Source organism: Leucoraja erinacea, chromosome 1 (assembly GCF_028641065.1).
Source record: "Leucoraja erinacea ecotype New England chromosome 1, Leri_hhj_1, whole genome shotgun sequence".
Classification (NCBI taxonomy): domain Eukaryota; kingdom Metazoa; phylum Chordata; class Chondrichthyes; order Rajiformes; family Rajidae; genus Leucoraja; species Leucoraja erinaceus.
The window spans coordinates 147,302,946-147,319,076 of NC_073377.1; the positions used below are offsets into that span (position 1 = coordinate 147,302,946).

General features: G+C 40.8%; 1 long non-coding RNA gene across 1 annotated transcript; it reads left to right on the forward strand.

Annotated features, from left to right (window-relative positions):
- Nucleotides 1-415: 415 nt before the first annotated feature.
- On the forward strand, nt 416-11,759 carry LOC129703087 (uncharacterized). Its single transcript, XR_008724510.1, has 3 exons — nt 416-1,842; nt 4,810-4,877; nt 10,964-11,759. It is a non-coding gene; the product is annotated as an uncharacterized LOC129703087 (long non-coding RNA).
- The last annotated feature ends 4,372 nt before the right edge of the window (nt 11,760-16,131 follow it).

Below are 16,131 nucleotides of genomic sequence, written 5' to 3' on the forward strand. Positions count from 1 at the left end.
TGATTAATAGTCCACATGGGCTCCTCCTCCTCCTTTTTCTTTTCTTCTCACACCCCCCCCCCCATCAGTCTGAAGAAGGGTTTTGGCCCGAAACTTTGCCTATTTCCTTCGCTCCATAGATGCTGCTGCACCCGCTGAGTTTCTCCAGCACTTTGTCTACCACAGTTTAGTAGACATGTGTTCAGTGTTTTACTCAGACTGAGAATTGCAACCTCTCGCTCCCCCATCTTGCAGAGAACTGAGGCACCTCCACTTTTTTTATTTCTCTTGAAGGGCGTCGCCTTCAGGAGAGGAAAAATCAACATTTTGTCATTAATAAGTCTGACCATTGATGGGGATCTTGGGGGACTCTGAGTCTGAGTAAGATGGCCAAAAATCACAGCCGTAAGTGGCAGCATTTTTTCTAAAATCAATATACAGTGCAACAGGAAGTGGTCAAGATGAAACTTTTAGTAATATAGATGGATGTGCGAAACATGGATAACTGGGACTAGCACAATGATTTCAATTTTCCTTCTTATTTCTGTTGAAGTTTCTTCCAGACTTCACTTTCAGTTACATCTTTTTCTCTCCCACCTCTCCAACCATCACAGTCCATCAGTTTTTTTTTTTCTCTGATCCACATCCCTTCCAGTACAACAAAACTTATTTATCACTGATTATTTCAAGTTTTGATGAAAGGTCATCAACCTCAAATATTAACTCTGCACAGATGCTGCCAAGATGGCAGAATATTTCCAGCACTTTCTCTTTTAGTTTGTATTTTGTTCTTTGTGATTGTACTAACAAAAATTATATGTCAATGTCTCAGTGGAGACCCGTTATGATTGTGGTAGATAACACAGCTATGTCAGAGTTTGTAGCTGTTGGCTCCTCAAAGCAACTGCCTATTTATTGGGTGGGGTAATTTTCCTAAAGTCAGGTCGGGCGGAGTTGCCCCCGCCACGGGTACCATGTAATCCCGTGCTACCTGCTCCATGGTCGGATAGTTGGCGACTAAACCGTCTCCCCCATCTGGTTTGCCAGGTGAGAGGGGGCTGTGGACCCCATCCTGGAATTAAAACAAGATCTGTCAAAGGGCGGATGAGCTTCTAGCGAGCCAACGGCCATCCACACTTCAGTAGACGTTGCGATCATTGTCGTACATAGCATTGTAAGGAATGATGATAAAACACACACACCAAAATCCTATACTTCCAGCGGCGGAAGTCTGCAGGAACTGGAGGACAGAGATGTGTGGTGCGTCCGTCACCGTTCCCATTGGACACCAGCACCACTGCGTCGCTAATGTTTTCAACAATGATGAATGAAGTAATTTTCCTTTTCATGGTAAAATAACAAATGAGGTAAGAGGCAACCAGTGAAATAATTTTGGTTGCTGAAGGTGGAAAGGAACCAACAGCTTCGAGGAATAACATGGTCATTGTGGGGAAACATGATCCCATTTTAGTCTGCAAGCTTAGCCAAGAATGAGTAAAGGGAAAAACACAGAATGGAGGGAAACAAAAAGCTATCCAACTACCTAAATTTCACCACCACCTCCAGGTTACACACTGTACAACTGCTGACAAAAGTTTTGCTACTACTGGAAAGAATACTCAGTTAATGTGTTAATTAAATAAAGCTGAGCTATTGTTTTCTACTAAATCTGTTCTCTTTCTTCGCCTCTAGGTGTACTATTGCAGATCACTGGCAATAGCGTTCATCGAGTGTAATGTGTTGCAAAGATTTCACGATTTTACTCATAGCTCGAGCAGGCCAGTTAACTTGCGGCCTGTGTTGAAGCATCTCACTTCCTTATATTCTCTGGGCTCTGACCAAACACAGCAGTTCTATACCAAGGTGAGCTCTATCAGAAACAAACCTCTTTAGACTTATCTCATATGCGCACATATACCATGGATATTGTAAAGATACTGTAATTACACCAACATGTCTGTATGTGTCACTAAACAATACCTTTCAGCCAGTGGCAGTGGACAGCTGAAGCCAGGGGCGGATAACCCGGGGGGGCCAGAGGGGACACGTCCCCTCCATGTTTTGAGAGGTGGGGGACATCCCCCCCAAGTTTTTGTAATCCGGATTTAAAAATCAGGTGAAATCTCCGAGTTTGGCGAGACAGTGGGGGTGGGACTGAGGATGGAGCGTGGTGAGTGGAGGAGGGAGACATGGCGCAGTCCTGCGCTTCATCCGCAGCCAGGATGATCCCGGCCAGCTCTCCGGTGCTGTCCTGTCCCCGCCCGCGTACCCCCCCCCCCCCCCCCCCCCCCCGGTTGGCCAGAGAGGTCAGCAGCAAAGATCCTCCGCTATATCTTTGGTTGGGAGTCTGACGGGCCAGCGCAGAGAAACAGCGCTAAACCCAGCTAAGTCTGCCTGTCCCGCCAGGTGAGCTTACAACCCTTCCTGGACTTGCGGGAAATATGGCCAGCGTGGAGAAGCAGCGCTGGTATCCCGTCAGTCCAGACAGGGCTGTAGTTAACCCGGTGAGACAGGCAGAGTTAAGCTGCATTTAGCGCTGGATTGAGCCTCCGAAGCCTCGCGTGTGTGTGTGTGTGCGTGTGTGTGTGCGTGTGTGCGCATGCGCGCGCGGCCGCCCAGAAATTGTGTTCTTCCTGTCCCCCGGTCCCCTCCATGTTTTGACAGCGGTTTCCGTCTCTGGCTGAAGCTATTAATTCATAGTGAAATTTAGCTGTTTCTTCCTTTATAATTTTTAATGTTATATTATTGGAATTGAATTTGACTTCCTTTTATCACTGAATTTTATAACTCACTTCATTGTAACTATCTTTGGCTTAAGAATGACTAAGTACTGTTCACAAATTGGAGACAGAAGGAACAGCAAATGTTGGGATCTTGAGCAAACACTGGAGTAACTCGGGGTCTGAGGAGGAAATGATTAGGTGACGTTTTTCATCGGGACCCTTTGTCAGCTAATTGTAGTTGGGGGGAGAAAGCTCAAAAAGAGGTGGGAGCAGAAAAATCCTGGCAAGTGAGAGGTGGATAGACACAAAATATTGTAGTAACTTAGCAGTACAGGCAATATCTCTGGATAAAAGGAATGGGTGACGTTTCAGGTCGAGACCATTCTTCAGACTGAGAGTCAGGGGAGAGGGAGACAGAGATAAAGAAGGGTGAGGTGTGAAAACGAGACATCAAAAGAGATGGTCAAAGAAAATGCAGAAAAGATCAATGTTAGCTAAAAGAAGGTGACATTAAAGTAAACAGAGATAAAATATAATCTGAGACAGTCAGACTGGTCGGAGAACTGGTAAGGGGGAGGGATGGAGAGAGTGGGAATGCAAGGGTTACTTGAAGTTAAAGAAGTCAATATTCATACCGCTGGGGTGTAAGTTGTGATAGGTGGATACGGGTGAGGAGGGTTTGATGGGCAGGTGAGTGACAATGACAGAGATGAAAAGGAAACAAAAGGGTGTCAAATAAGGTGAAGAGTGAAATGTAAAACTTTTTGCAAATTATTCTTTAAGTGAAGAATAAATTCAATAAAAATAAATCAGCTCACCATTCTGAGCTTTACTTTGCAGTAAATGATGCCAACTTTATAACTGATCCTGTAATCCTCAGCTCTTTTATTTTGTATAGACATAACAATCAGGCAAACTATTAAATTATGAAAACACCTTAGATTCTGTCCAATTAATGAAAATGCAGTAGCCGAAAAATAGATTAATAGTCACTATTCTGAAAGTAAAATATGAAATCTTGTCTATGGAAGTAAAATGTAAAAATGTTGGAAATGCCCATCAAGTCAGCCAGAATCTGTAGAAAAATAAAAGTTAACTTGGTGTTTCAATGACTTTTAGCCAGGATATACTAATTTGTTTTCTTCTCCACATCTGATTGCAAGAAGTAGTTCAGGATTAAAGATGAATGCAAAAATTAGGTGGAAATCCTGTAGAAATAAAGATCTGTGGATGCTAGTTTACACAAAAGGACACAAAGTGTTGGAGTAATTCAACGGGTCAGGCAACATCTCTGGAGGACATGGATAGGCAATATTTCGGATCAGGACTGAAATGTCACCTATCCATGTTATCCAGAGATGCTGCCTGACCCATTGAATTACTCCAGCACCTTGTCCTTTTATGTGGAAATTCTACCTGACAGGGATTTGTGTACAGTGCAGCAAAAGTGAAATTCAAGTGACTTACTTTTAGGCATTTTGATTTATTGGGCACTGTGTAAGTGGTGGTGCTTACCATGCTGGTTAACTTATTCAAGTGAAGACAAAAAAAATGTTGTAATTTAATAATTTTACAGTTGAAACTCTAAATACAAACCATATTTTTTCCATTAAATGGGAATTTTACTCTTGAAAAATGTAAGATTTTTTTTCAAAAGAGGAATAAATGGGTGTGTTTCTTTGCTATATTCCTGGTGGATAGTTAAGGCTAGACATTTTATGAAATCATTCTCTGTGTGTATATATATATATATATATTATAGAATAGTTATTTTAGAACTTTCTATTTAAATATAGTTATGTTATATATATATATATATATATACACATACATATATATATATATATATATATATATATATATAGATATATTGGAACATTGTGGTGTGGTAACTCATGTAATTTAAAGTAGAAAGTTCTAAAATAACTATTTTAGTCTATTTTTTACAGTTAATGTTGAGAGTAAATATTACCACATGTCCGAATTACAAATATCCATTGCCAATAGATGAAAGAAACTTTCTAAATAATCAGGATCTGAAGCATTTACCTCAAAATGTCTTGTTAATTCCAACCGTCGATTATGTCAATTCACTGTTTACTTGCAGGAGGATATTTCTCAGGTGCCCAGCCTGCAAGGAGCTTGCAGAATTCTGTTCCAAACCCTTGTTCTCAGGTATGGTATAAACAATTGAATTGCTGACAATTTATCATTCATGTTCATATATATATATATATATATATACGATTAAATAATTTGTGCCTGATTCCTGTTTGTTATATTGTGCACAAAAGCATGATGTAAACGTGGAAACCTTGTCTGTCCAAAAGTTGCACCAGGTCTTTCCATTCACTATTCACCAGTTATTTTAGTTTAGTTTATTGTCATGTGTACCAAGGTACAGCGAAAAGCTTTTGTTGCATGCTAACCAGTCAGCAGGAACACAATGCATGATTACAATCGATCCATTTACAGTGTAAATATACACGATAAGAGAATAACGTTTAGCGCAAGGTCTGATCAAGGATAGTCTGAGGGTCACCAAAGAGTTAGATAGTAATTCAGCTGCTCTCTGGTTATGGTAGGATGATTCATTTGCCTGATAACAGCTGGGAAGAAACTGTCACTGAAACTGGTGGTGTGCGTTTTCACACTTCTATACCTTTTGCTTGATGGGAGAGGGAGTGGCCAAGGTGCGACTCATCCTTGAATATGTTGCTGGCCTTGCCGAGGCAGCGTGAGGTATAATTGGAATTAATAAAGGACAGGCACCAGCTCCCCATTGTATTGCATGCCAGTAAAGGATGTGCATGGCATATATTCATGAATACTCACTGAAATTGGACCAAAATTGACGTGATGAATGTTGTTGTTCACTTATAATAAAACACGGAGAATGACACAGAGAAAACCTGAATCCAAATTGGCTCATCCCTCTATGTTCACTTGCTCACCCACGATAACTTATGAATAATGCCCTTCTACAAATTAGATGTAACTGTAAAAATCTGTGCAGTAGATGTCCAGAGTTAAGAGTCCAGAGTGTTCAAGTCTCATATATACTGGGAACAATAGAATTCTTACTTTCAGCAGTTTACGCACATTAAATCAGCAATCAATAAATATACAAAAAACAATAATACAAGTTTTTTGGTTACACTAGGTAACCTAGACAATAGTAAAGCAACCCAAAGTACAGAGTGCAATCCTTATATAAAGGTCAATGTAGTTCTGTGCTGAGGTAAGTTTATGGTTCGGGTTAAATACGAAGAACTGCAGATGCTAGTTTACAAAAAAGACACAAAGTGCTGGAGTAACTCAATGGGTCAGGCAGCAACTCTGGAGAACGTGGATAGGTGATGTTTCAGGTCGGGACCGTTCTTTGGACTGATTAGGGAGGAAGTGGGAAAGAAAGGTGGATGTGAGGAAAGGACAAATGCAGTTACCTAAAATTTAAAAATCCAATGTTCATGCCATCGGAATTCAAGCTACAACAGTGCTGTTCCTCCAGTTTGTGTGTTGCCTCACTCTGGCCTTGAAGGAGGCACAGAACAAAAAGTTCAATATGGGAATGGCAAGTGGAGTTAAAGTAGTTAGCAACTGGGAGTTCTAATAGGTCTTCGCAGACTGAATCCTTCAGAGGGGTGAACCCTCGAAAAGCGCCTGTACCTGATGGTATACCCGGTCGTGTTCTAAAAACCTGTGCGGACCAACTGGCTGGAGTTTTTACGGACATTTTCAACCTCTCATTTCTGAGGTCTGAGGTCCCCACCTGCTTTAAAAGGACATCAATTATACCAGTGCCCAAGAGAGCAAGGTGACGTGCCTCAATGACTACCGACCACTGGCACTAACGCTGGTGGTGATGAAGTGTTTTGAGAGGTTGATCATGGAGCAAATCAACTTTTACGTAGACAAAAAGCTGGACCCACTGCAGTTCGCTTACCGCCACAACAGATCACCGGTGGATGCGATCTCGCTGGCCCACCACTCCGCTCAGGACCACTTGGACAACAAAAACTCATATGTCAGGCTGTTATTGATCGATTACAGCTCGGCATTTAACACAATCATCCCCTCCAAGCTGGTTACCAAACTCGCAGGACTGGGTCTCTGCGCATCCCTCTGCAATTGGATCCTCGACTTTCTAATTCACAGACCACAGTCTGTTCGTATTGGTGGAAATGTGTCAGCCTCGATAACAATCAGCACGGGAGCACCTCAAGGCTGCGTGCTCAGCCCCCCGCTGTACTCACTCTATACTCATGACTGCATAGCCGGTCACAGTGTGAACTCCATCATCAAGTTCGCTGACGACACCACTGTTGTGGGACGTATCACTGATGGGGATAAGTCAGAGTATAGAAGAGAGATCGAACAACTGCCCATATGGTGCCAGCACAATAACCTGGCCCTCAACACCAGCAAAACCAAGGAACTGGTTGTGGACTTTGGAAGGAGTAGGATGGGGACCCACAGCCCCATTTATATCAACGGGTCGATGGTTGAAAGAGTCAAGAGCTTCAAATTCCTGGGCGTGCACATCTCTGAAGATCTTTCCTGGTCCGAGAACACTAATGCAATTATCAAGAAAGCTCATCAGCGCCTCTACTTCCTGAGAAGATTACGGAGAGTCGGTTTGTCAAGGAGGACTCTCTCTAATTTCTACAGGTGCACAGTAGAGAGCATGCTGACCAGTTGCATCGTGGCTTGGTTCGGCAACTTGAGCACCCTTGAGAGGGAAAGACTACAAAAAGTAGTAAACACTGCCCAGTCCATCATCGTCTCTGACCTTCCTTCCATTGAGGGGATTTATCACAGTCGCTGCCTCAAAAAGGCTGGCAGTATCATCAAGGACCCACACCATCCTGGCCACACACTCATCTCCCTGCTACCTTCAGGTAGAAGGTATAGGAGCCTGAAGACTGCAACGACCAGGTTCAGGAATAGCTACTTCCCCACAGCCATCAGGCTATTAAACCTGGCTCGGACAAAATTTTGATTATTAATAACCAATTATCTGTTTATTTGCACTTTATCATTTTATTTATTCATGTGTGTATATATTCATATTACGGTATATGGACACATTGATCTGTTTTGTAGTAAATGCCTACTATGTTCTGTGTGCTGAAGCAAAGCAAGAATTTCATTGTCCTAACAGGGACACATGACAATAAACTCACTTGAACTTGAACTTGAATCCAAATGTTTGGTGAAATAGTCACTGAGTCTATGCTTGGTAGCAAGACGAAGGAGGTTGCGATTGACTTCAGGCATCAGAAACAGTACACTCCCCAGTATACATTGACGGTGTAGAGGTAGAGATAGTCGAAAACTTTAGGTTCTTCAGAATAAATATCACCAGTAATTTGTCCTGGACCAACAACATTGAAGCTGTGGTCATGAAAGCACACCAACCTCTCTACTTCCTTGGAAGGCTTATGAAGTTCAGCATGTCCTCAACAACCATCGCCAACGTTTACAGATGTGCCATAGAAAGCATTTTTTTTGGGATGCATCGTAGTCTGGTTTGACAATAGACAATAGGTGCAGGAATAGGTCATTTAGCAATGTTACAAAATTTTGAGATTTAAAAAATCAAATCTGTAATTTATCCCATCAGATAAGGCATAAAAAGAAGTTTAATTTGACACCTAATTCACTTTCATATCTCAAGTATTTAAAAAGTTATGGCCATTTTCATACTCGGAAATTAGCATCTTGTTCCCTATTGATTATCTATGGACATAACAAAAAAGCTGTGATCGTGTGCTGTCAAAAGGCCATAACCTTCTTAAAAATTAAGAGAACTGAATGAAATTTTCAGTTATCGTAGATTGAACCATTCTGAAACAAACATAAAATAATCTAACTTGGATGACCTGAAATTAAAGCATATAATTAGTTAGTTACCCAAGTGTAGCAAATTTCAAACTTCAATTACTAGATCTAAACATCTATCCATTTCTTAATAAATGATTAACATTTTTAAATAGCCTAAGTGTCCAAATAATATTCACCAATAATTCACAATAAAACATGATTTTTTAATCTCATTTACATCAATTTGTAGGCCAAATGGAAGGAATTTAGTGTTCAATTGCTGTAAATTAAAGTCCATTTTAAATCGTCTTTCTAGTGGGTTCCTGTGAACGCGCTGGTTTAGAACGTTCACATTGCGCTGGATTTGTGCCCTCAAATGCCCAGAAAAATACTGCGGGATATAAAGAGCCCAAAATGAGCTACTCGCTATAGTAAACTTTGTATATAGGGTTCTTAAGAAGCCCCTTTTAATGTAAAAATAAGGTACATACCTTTAATTGTTTGCTTTATAAAACCCTGGGGCTGCGAGAGGTCGTGGGTTTAGAGAGTGATTTTTAAACTACTATAACTATTATACAAGGCCATAAAAACTAATAATACCTTTTGCGACGGGGTCTTTCAGCGATTTTTCGTTAATGATTTACTAGGCTGAACATCTTCGATTGGAACAGCCTAGTAAAAATCGCGTTTTAAACCCGCCCCCTCTAAACAGCGCCAAAATCGCGCACACGGCCTGGGGCAGATTCTCAACGACGATTCAGGTAGGTTTTGCAACATACCTAGGTCATTTGGCCCTTCGAGCCAGCACAGCCATTCAATGTGATCATGGCTGATCATCCACAATCAGTACCCCCTTCCTGCCTTCGCCCCATATCCCCTGACTCCGTTATTTTTAAGAGCCCTATCTAGCTCTCTCTTGAAAGTATCCAGAGAACCGCCTCCACCGCCATCTGAAGCAGAGAATTCCAGAGATGAACAGCTCCATCCAAGACCGCTAAAAATTGCCTAGATTTGTGGATGTAGCTATGTCCATCAGCAAACCGACCGCCCTTCTATTGACTCCATCTACACTTCACGCTGCCATGGCAAGGCCACCAGCATAATCAAGTACCAATTTCACCCTCTTCTCCCCTTTCCCATCAGGCAAAATATACAGTTTGAAAAACATACCTCCAGATTCAGGGACAGTTTCTTCCCAGCTGTTATCAGGCAACCGAGCCATCCTGTCATCCGCTGGGGTGTGATCCTGACCTTCCAGCTACCTCATTGGAGACCTTTGAACTATCTTTAATCAGACTTTATCTTGCATCAAATGGTGTACCTTCATGTATCATCGTCTTTCACTGGATAGCACATGACCAAAAAGCTTTTCACTGTACCTCGATACATGGGACAGTAATAAACTAAACTAATTCAGAGGCCATTTCAGGAACAGTGGACGCAGTAGATGTTAGAAGAGGTGCACTTGAACCTCTGTCTCACCCAGAAGGACTGTTGGGGTGCCTGAATGGACATCTCCCTCACCTTCATCCAAGGACCCCAGAGCTCTTCCAGCTTTCTCCTACTTTCTCACGCCCCTATCAGTCTGAAGAAGGGTCCCAACCCAAAACGTCACCTAATGATGTTCTCCTGAGATAGATACATAGAAAATAGGTGCAGGAGTAGGCCATTCGGCCCTTCGAGCCTGCACCGCCATTCAATATGATCATGGCTGATCATCCAACTCAGTATCTGTACCTGCTTTCTCTCCATACCCCCTGATCCCTTTAGCCACAAGGGCCACATCTAACTCCCTCTTAAATATAGCCAATGAACTGGCCTCAACCACCTTCAGTGGCAGAGAATTCCAGAGATTCACCACTCTCTGTGCAAAAAAATGTTTTTCTCATCTCAGTCCTAAAAGATTTCCCCTTTATCTTTAAACTGTGACCCCTTGTTCTGTTTCTATGTTTCTATTAACACTATCCTACACATACAAGGGACAATTTATATTTATACCAAGCCAATTAACTGTAACTTACAAACCTGTACGTCTTTGGAATGTGTGGAAGAAACCTAAGATCTGGTAAAGGGAAGAATGTACACATTCCGTTCAAACATCACCCGTTGTCAGGATCGAACCCGGGTCTACTGGCGCTATGAGGCAGCGACTCTACCGCTGTGCCACTGTGCCGCCCTCAGCTGTTTATATTTTCTTTGTCTATTTTATTTCATCGTTATTGTAATCATTGAGAATATCTGTGCTCGCGTACAGCAGAATAATTATCCACTCTAATTATGTATAATTGTTTGCAGTATACGATGCTGAGCAAATATTGTATTGTGATTATTATCAAGAATTACTAAAAATACACATTAGCATAAACCTTTATTTGCCTTTCTTGTTCAGAACAATATCCAATTCAATTGTTGTTTTTTGTCATCAATGGTTAAAGGTTGTATGTTGATTATTTGTGTTAAACCGGCTGAAGGATGATTCAGAGGCATTAGTAGATGTTAATGCTGCACCCGATTTTATTCTGAATTTGACGATTGAAAAAGCGGCGAGGTAAAGCCCATTTTGTTTTATCCCTCTCTTAGTGACAGTATGTGCCTTTTTGTCTCCTTTATATTTCTGAATATGCTTCTTCAGAAGGAGGTCAAGTAAGATTTATCACATCACAAGGCACTGATTAATGCTGATTACTGAGGGATTTCAGGTTTATGAGCAATTGTACTAACAACTGTGAGAATTTTCATAGCTTGTCAACACAAATTGACATTCATTCATTAATTCATTGACTGACAGACAGAAAGAATCAAATGCTGGAGGAACTCAACGTGCGAGGCAGCATCAATGGAGAGAAGGAATAGGCGATGTTTCGGGTCGAGAACCTTCTTCTGACTGATCAGCATCTGCAGTTCTTTCTTAGACAGACAGAATCAGGCCCTTAGAGTCGACACCAACCATTGATCACTTGTTCTCACTAGTTCTATGTTATCTTACTTTTGCATCCATTTCCTACACATTAGGGACAATTTACAGAGATCAATTAATCTACAAACCTGCACGTCTTTGGATGTGGAAGGGAACTGGTGGTAACCCACATGGTCACAGGCAGAACTTGCAAATTCCACACAGAGAGTACCTGAGGTCAGGATCGAACCTGGGTCTCTGGCACATTGAGGCAGGAGCTCTACATTGCCAGAGGCAGGAGCTCTACCACCGCGCCATTGTGCCACCTAATTTAAGTGTACCTATTTCCCGTTCCATTTTGCTGGCTTCACTACATTTGTCCGGTAGGCTATTCAAGAGTCAAGTCATGGGCCAAGTGGGCTGACGGAACTTTCTCAGCATCATCCCCTGTCAGGTATTAATCAGTCAGGGTGATCTGAATTGAGATAGATACAATGTGCTGGAGTAACTCAGCGAGTCAGGCAGCAACTCTGGGGGGAAATGATGGGTGATGGTTTCGTGTCTCTACCGTTCTTCTGACTTGAGAATCCTCTGCTTGTTGATGATTCAAGATTTGTGCAAATTCATGCTAAAAGTATATTGAATTTAAATTCCATCCCATAATATCCTGTAGTTTCTGTTCATTGAGAACCAACAGCCATCATTGTTTCACTGATTTTTATATAACTGTGATATTAAGCTTTATGTAAATCAACTAAATCAACTAATGTTTTTCTCTTTCTAACAAAACTTCTTTTAATGCTTTTAAGAAATTTATTATTCAACCCATATCAACACGTAGCGAATTCACATCAGTGCTATTCCCATACTTATTTCCCTGTAACAGTTTTGCTCACAAAAATTGCCACATGATTCACCTGTCACCCACCTATTCAAAAGTTAATTTACAGAAGGCAAATAAACTGCCAACAAGTGCATATTTGGGATATCAAAGGTGGCCACATTACCATTGAAAACTTGTGCGATCACAGAGAGAGCATTCTAACTCATGAGATCAGGGTTTACCCGGGTGTTTGGAGCAGAGGGGCAGCACCACTTATTGCTGTTGAGTATTGCCACCCTATCAATGAATAATCCTCCAATTAATATTTTAGCTGTTATTGGCTGATTCACTCTAAAGTTTGTAATCTTGCAAAATCATGGATAAATTGCTTTTTCCATCTGTTCAGATTAATAAAAACCTGTGGGCAGCAGTTCATCGAGGCAAGAACGCGCTTGAGAGAATATGGCGGGGGGCTGAATTTTGTGCTTACAAGCCTTCTATCGGAAGTATGATGTCAAAGCACTAAATTATCTTCCATAAATACAAAACTTGCATATAAACCAAAGTACAACAAGGCACTTACTAGCATGATATTAAGTTAATAATTATTATAATTTTGCATAATTAGTTTATGATTGATTATGGCATTCACAGAAGATTTTCATGAATAATTAAACAAAGACTTGAGGTTATATTTTGCATTAACTACCCATCTTTGGAAAAGGCCATATGGCCAGGACTATATACTCGTACACTTGCCTACCTGTCATTAGCTGAAAAGGAAAATTCAGTTGTGAAGAAGCTTTATTTCTCAGGTGAGATATGAATCAAATTGTGCACTAGTTTATGTTGGTGTGTAGGATCCCTTGGGATTGTTTGAAGAATGGTGAAAGGTTGAATCCGTGCTATGTTCAAATTGGCTGTGCATTTTTCTGTGTAATGTTAACTGCAAGCTTTTTGGGAACATTGCAACCAGAGATTTTGGAGGACTTTTTTGCACTTTAACAATCTATATGAATGGCTCTTGTGGTTGTTGCAAATGATGAAAGCCTGTTCTTTTGCATTTTCAATTGATTTAAAATACCATAACCATTGCCAACATGGAAATCAAAAATAAACTGATTTATAATTATATATTTTCTACACTTGCCTAAATTTAAGGAATTGTATATTTTGTTTTCCTATTGATATTGGAGGGGTGGTAAATCCTTCATGATGTTTATGATTTGTATACTGTTGTACTTGCATAGAGTACGGCCACATGCAAAGGGAAATTATTATTTTGCTAAAGGCAATGATGTATTTTACTTTATACTGTCACTGTTGGTGCAATATTATGTTTTACAAGACAATTAGCTTCTGTTCCATATTAAATGATTGCTAAATGAGACATAGGATTTTTAACAAATTTGCAAAATAAAGGTTTTTAATGCACAGGCAGTCGCTGAGTTACATAAAGATTCCATTCCTGAGTAGTGTTCAAAAACTAATTTCTCATAGAGAATCATCTGTCTATAGCTACCCATATTGTGCTGCGCCGTATACAGTTTCTGCAATTCTTTTATCCCATCAAATATTCACCCTAACATTATCCATATTTAAACTCGTGGAATATATGCTGTATGAATATCACAAAACATTATTATTATTATTATTATTATTACTGTCCTGTAAACTGCTTTAAAAGTGCTGGGAGACTTTAAGTCAGATTTCCGTAAATCAGGCCTTCCATAATCCAAGTAGCATATACAGTGTGTAAATATATAAATATATGCTAAATATATACCTTACTTGTAACATTTGCGAGGATATCGATTATTCTGATTATATAAATGATTTTACAATAATGTGATTTGGTTACAGCTTTTGAAAGTGCATAACTGCATTTCTGAATGCCAACATTTCCTGTCAAAGTTCACCATTGCATGTTAAAGATCCATGAGCAGAAAACAAAGTGCTAGAGGAACCAGCAGGTCAGGACCCTTCAATCAGCCTGGAGAAGGATGCCAACCTCTGTTCATTTCCTTCCGCATGCCCCTCAAGAACTGCTGGATTCCACCAGATTTAACCATCCCTAGTCTCTTGTATCTCTGTTGTTAAGCCATCACTAGCCGTGGAGTCAGAATGTCAGTGTTCGTGACAAGCTCTTTGCTACTGTTTCTACAAAAGTAGATTTTTTTGCATATTAAACCTGCCAGGTAATAAAGATCCAAACAAGACCTAAAACCAAGTGAATTATACAGTGTGGATTTGTTAATTCCCATCCATTCTCTGAAGTCAGCCGGATTTGACAAATTAGACTCTCTGTTTAAAAAATGACAACACAGTGAAGGAGATTTCAGGACCAAAGAGGGCAACAGTTGCTGATGACACAGGAGTATGCATTTGAACCAATTCCCAAAAGGAAGGTGGTTTGCACATTGGGGGTACATTCATTGTGGTGCACAATCCCTAATGCCACAGAGTAGTTGGTCCTCTAGCTTCTCATGTGACAGGCAAGATGGCCAATACTGGAGAAGGAGACCTGATCTAAAGCATGGTCTAATCTTCAACTTCGATGTTGGTCCAGAGTAGAACGCTACAATTGCTAGATCCACAAATGAAAGAGTTCAATTCCCAATGCATTTGGGATATATGCTGGAAACGCAGTGGGTGGTCCTGATCAGCAGGCCCAAAATCCAGTACATTTGGGACAGGAGGAGCAGTAAGTTACTGGAGAGTATTCTGAGGGATAGATTATACAGGCATTTGGATGGGCAAGGGCTGATTAGGGATAGTAAGCATGGTTTTGTACGTGGCAGATCGTCTCTCACAAATCTGATTGATTTTTTTTGAAGATGTGACCAAAAACGTCGATGAGAGCAGAGCTGTAGATGGTGTACACATGGATTTCAGTAAGGTGTTCGACAAGGTTCCTCATGGTAGGTTGCTCTGGAAGGTTAGAACGCATGGGATCCAAGGAGAGATAGCTGAATGTATAGCAAATTGGCTCCATGGAAGGAAGTGGAGGGTGATGGTGGAAGGTTACTTCTCAGACATGTTGGTCTGTGTGGGCAAGTTGGGCTGAAGGGGCTGTTTCAACGCTGTATGACTCTATGACTCCAACTTTTTAAGAACGTCTGGAACTTTGGAAGATAATGTATCCACCATGGCCACATCCGTCTCCCCTTAAGAACCTTGATGTGCAGCATATCAGATCCTGGGGATGAATATCAAAATCTGCAGGTGTTGGAAACCTGAAATGAAAAAGTAGAGAAGCTGGACAAGCAGCATTTGTGAAGAGAGAAACAGATAACATTCAGGTCAAGCTATTGTTGATCCAGAAAGCAGTCCAATCCTCAATCCAATAATCTATCTCTCAAGTTGTATTTTCTGAAGTTTAAGATCACATTTTTTTTTCCGTCCAGATCCTGGACGTAAATTTATGAACACAACATGCTGGAGTAACTCAGCGGGAAAGGCAGCATCTCTGGAGAGAAGGAATGGGTGACGTTTTGGGTCCAGACCCTTCTTCAGACTGAGTCAGGTGAGAGGGAGACATAGAAATATGCAAGGGTAAGATGTTGTAGATTGGCTATTGCATGTTAGCCAATCAGAATGTTTAGTAATTATAACTCCGCCTAAATGTATGATTTATAGTGTTAGAACTCGCCTACTGTCTTCAGTAGCTGCAGTAGACTGAACGTGTTATGTACTGCTTATATGATGATGAACTAGACATTAAAGATGCTTGTGCTTCAACCTGTGTGAGACTAAGGTATTTAAAGATGTGAAGACACAAATCAAAAGGGACAATGGTCAAGGAAATGTAGAATGGTACATTGTTCACTGAGGGGACGGTGACAACCAGGCATACATCAGTAATATTTAATCGGGATGGTGAA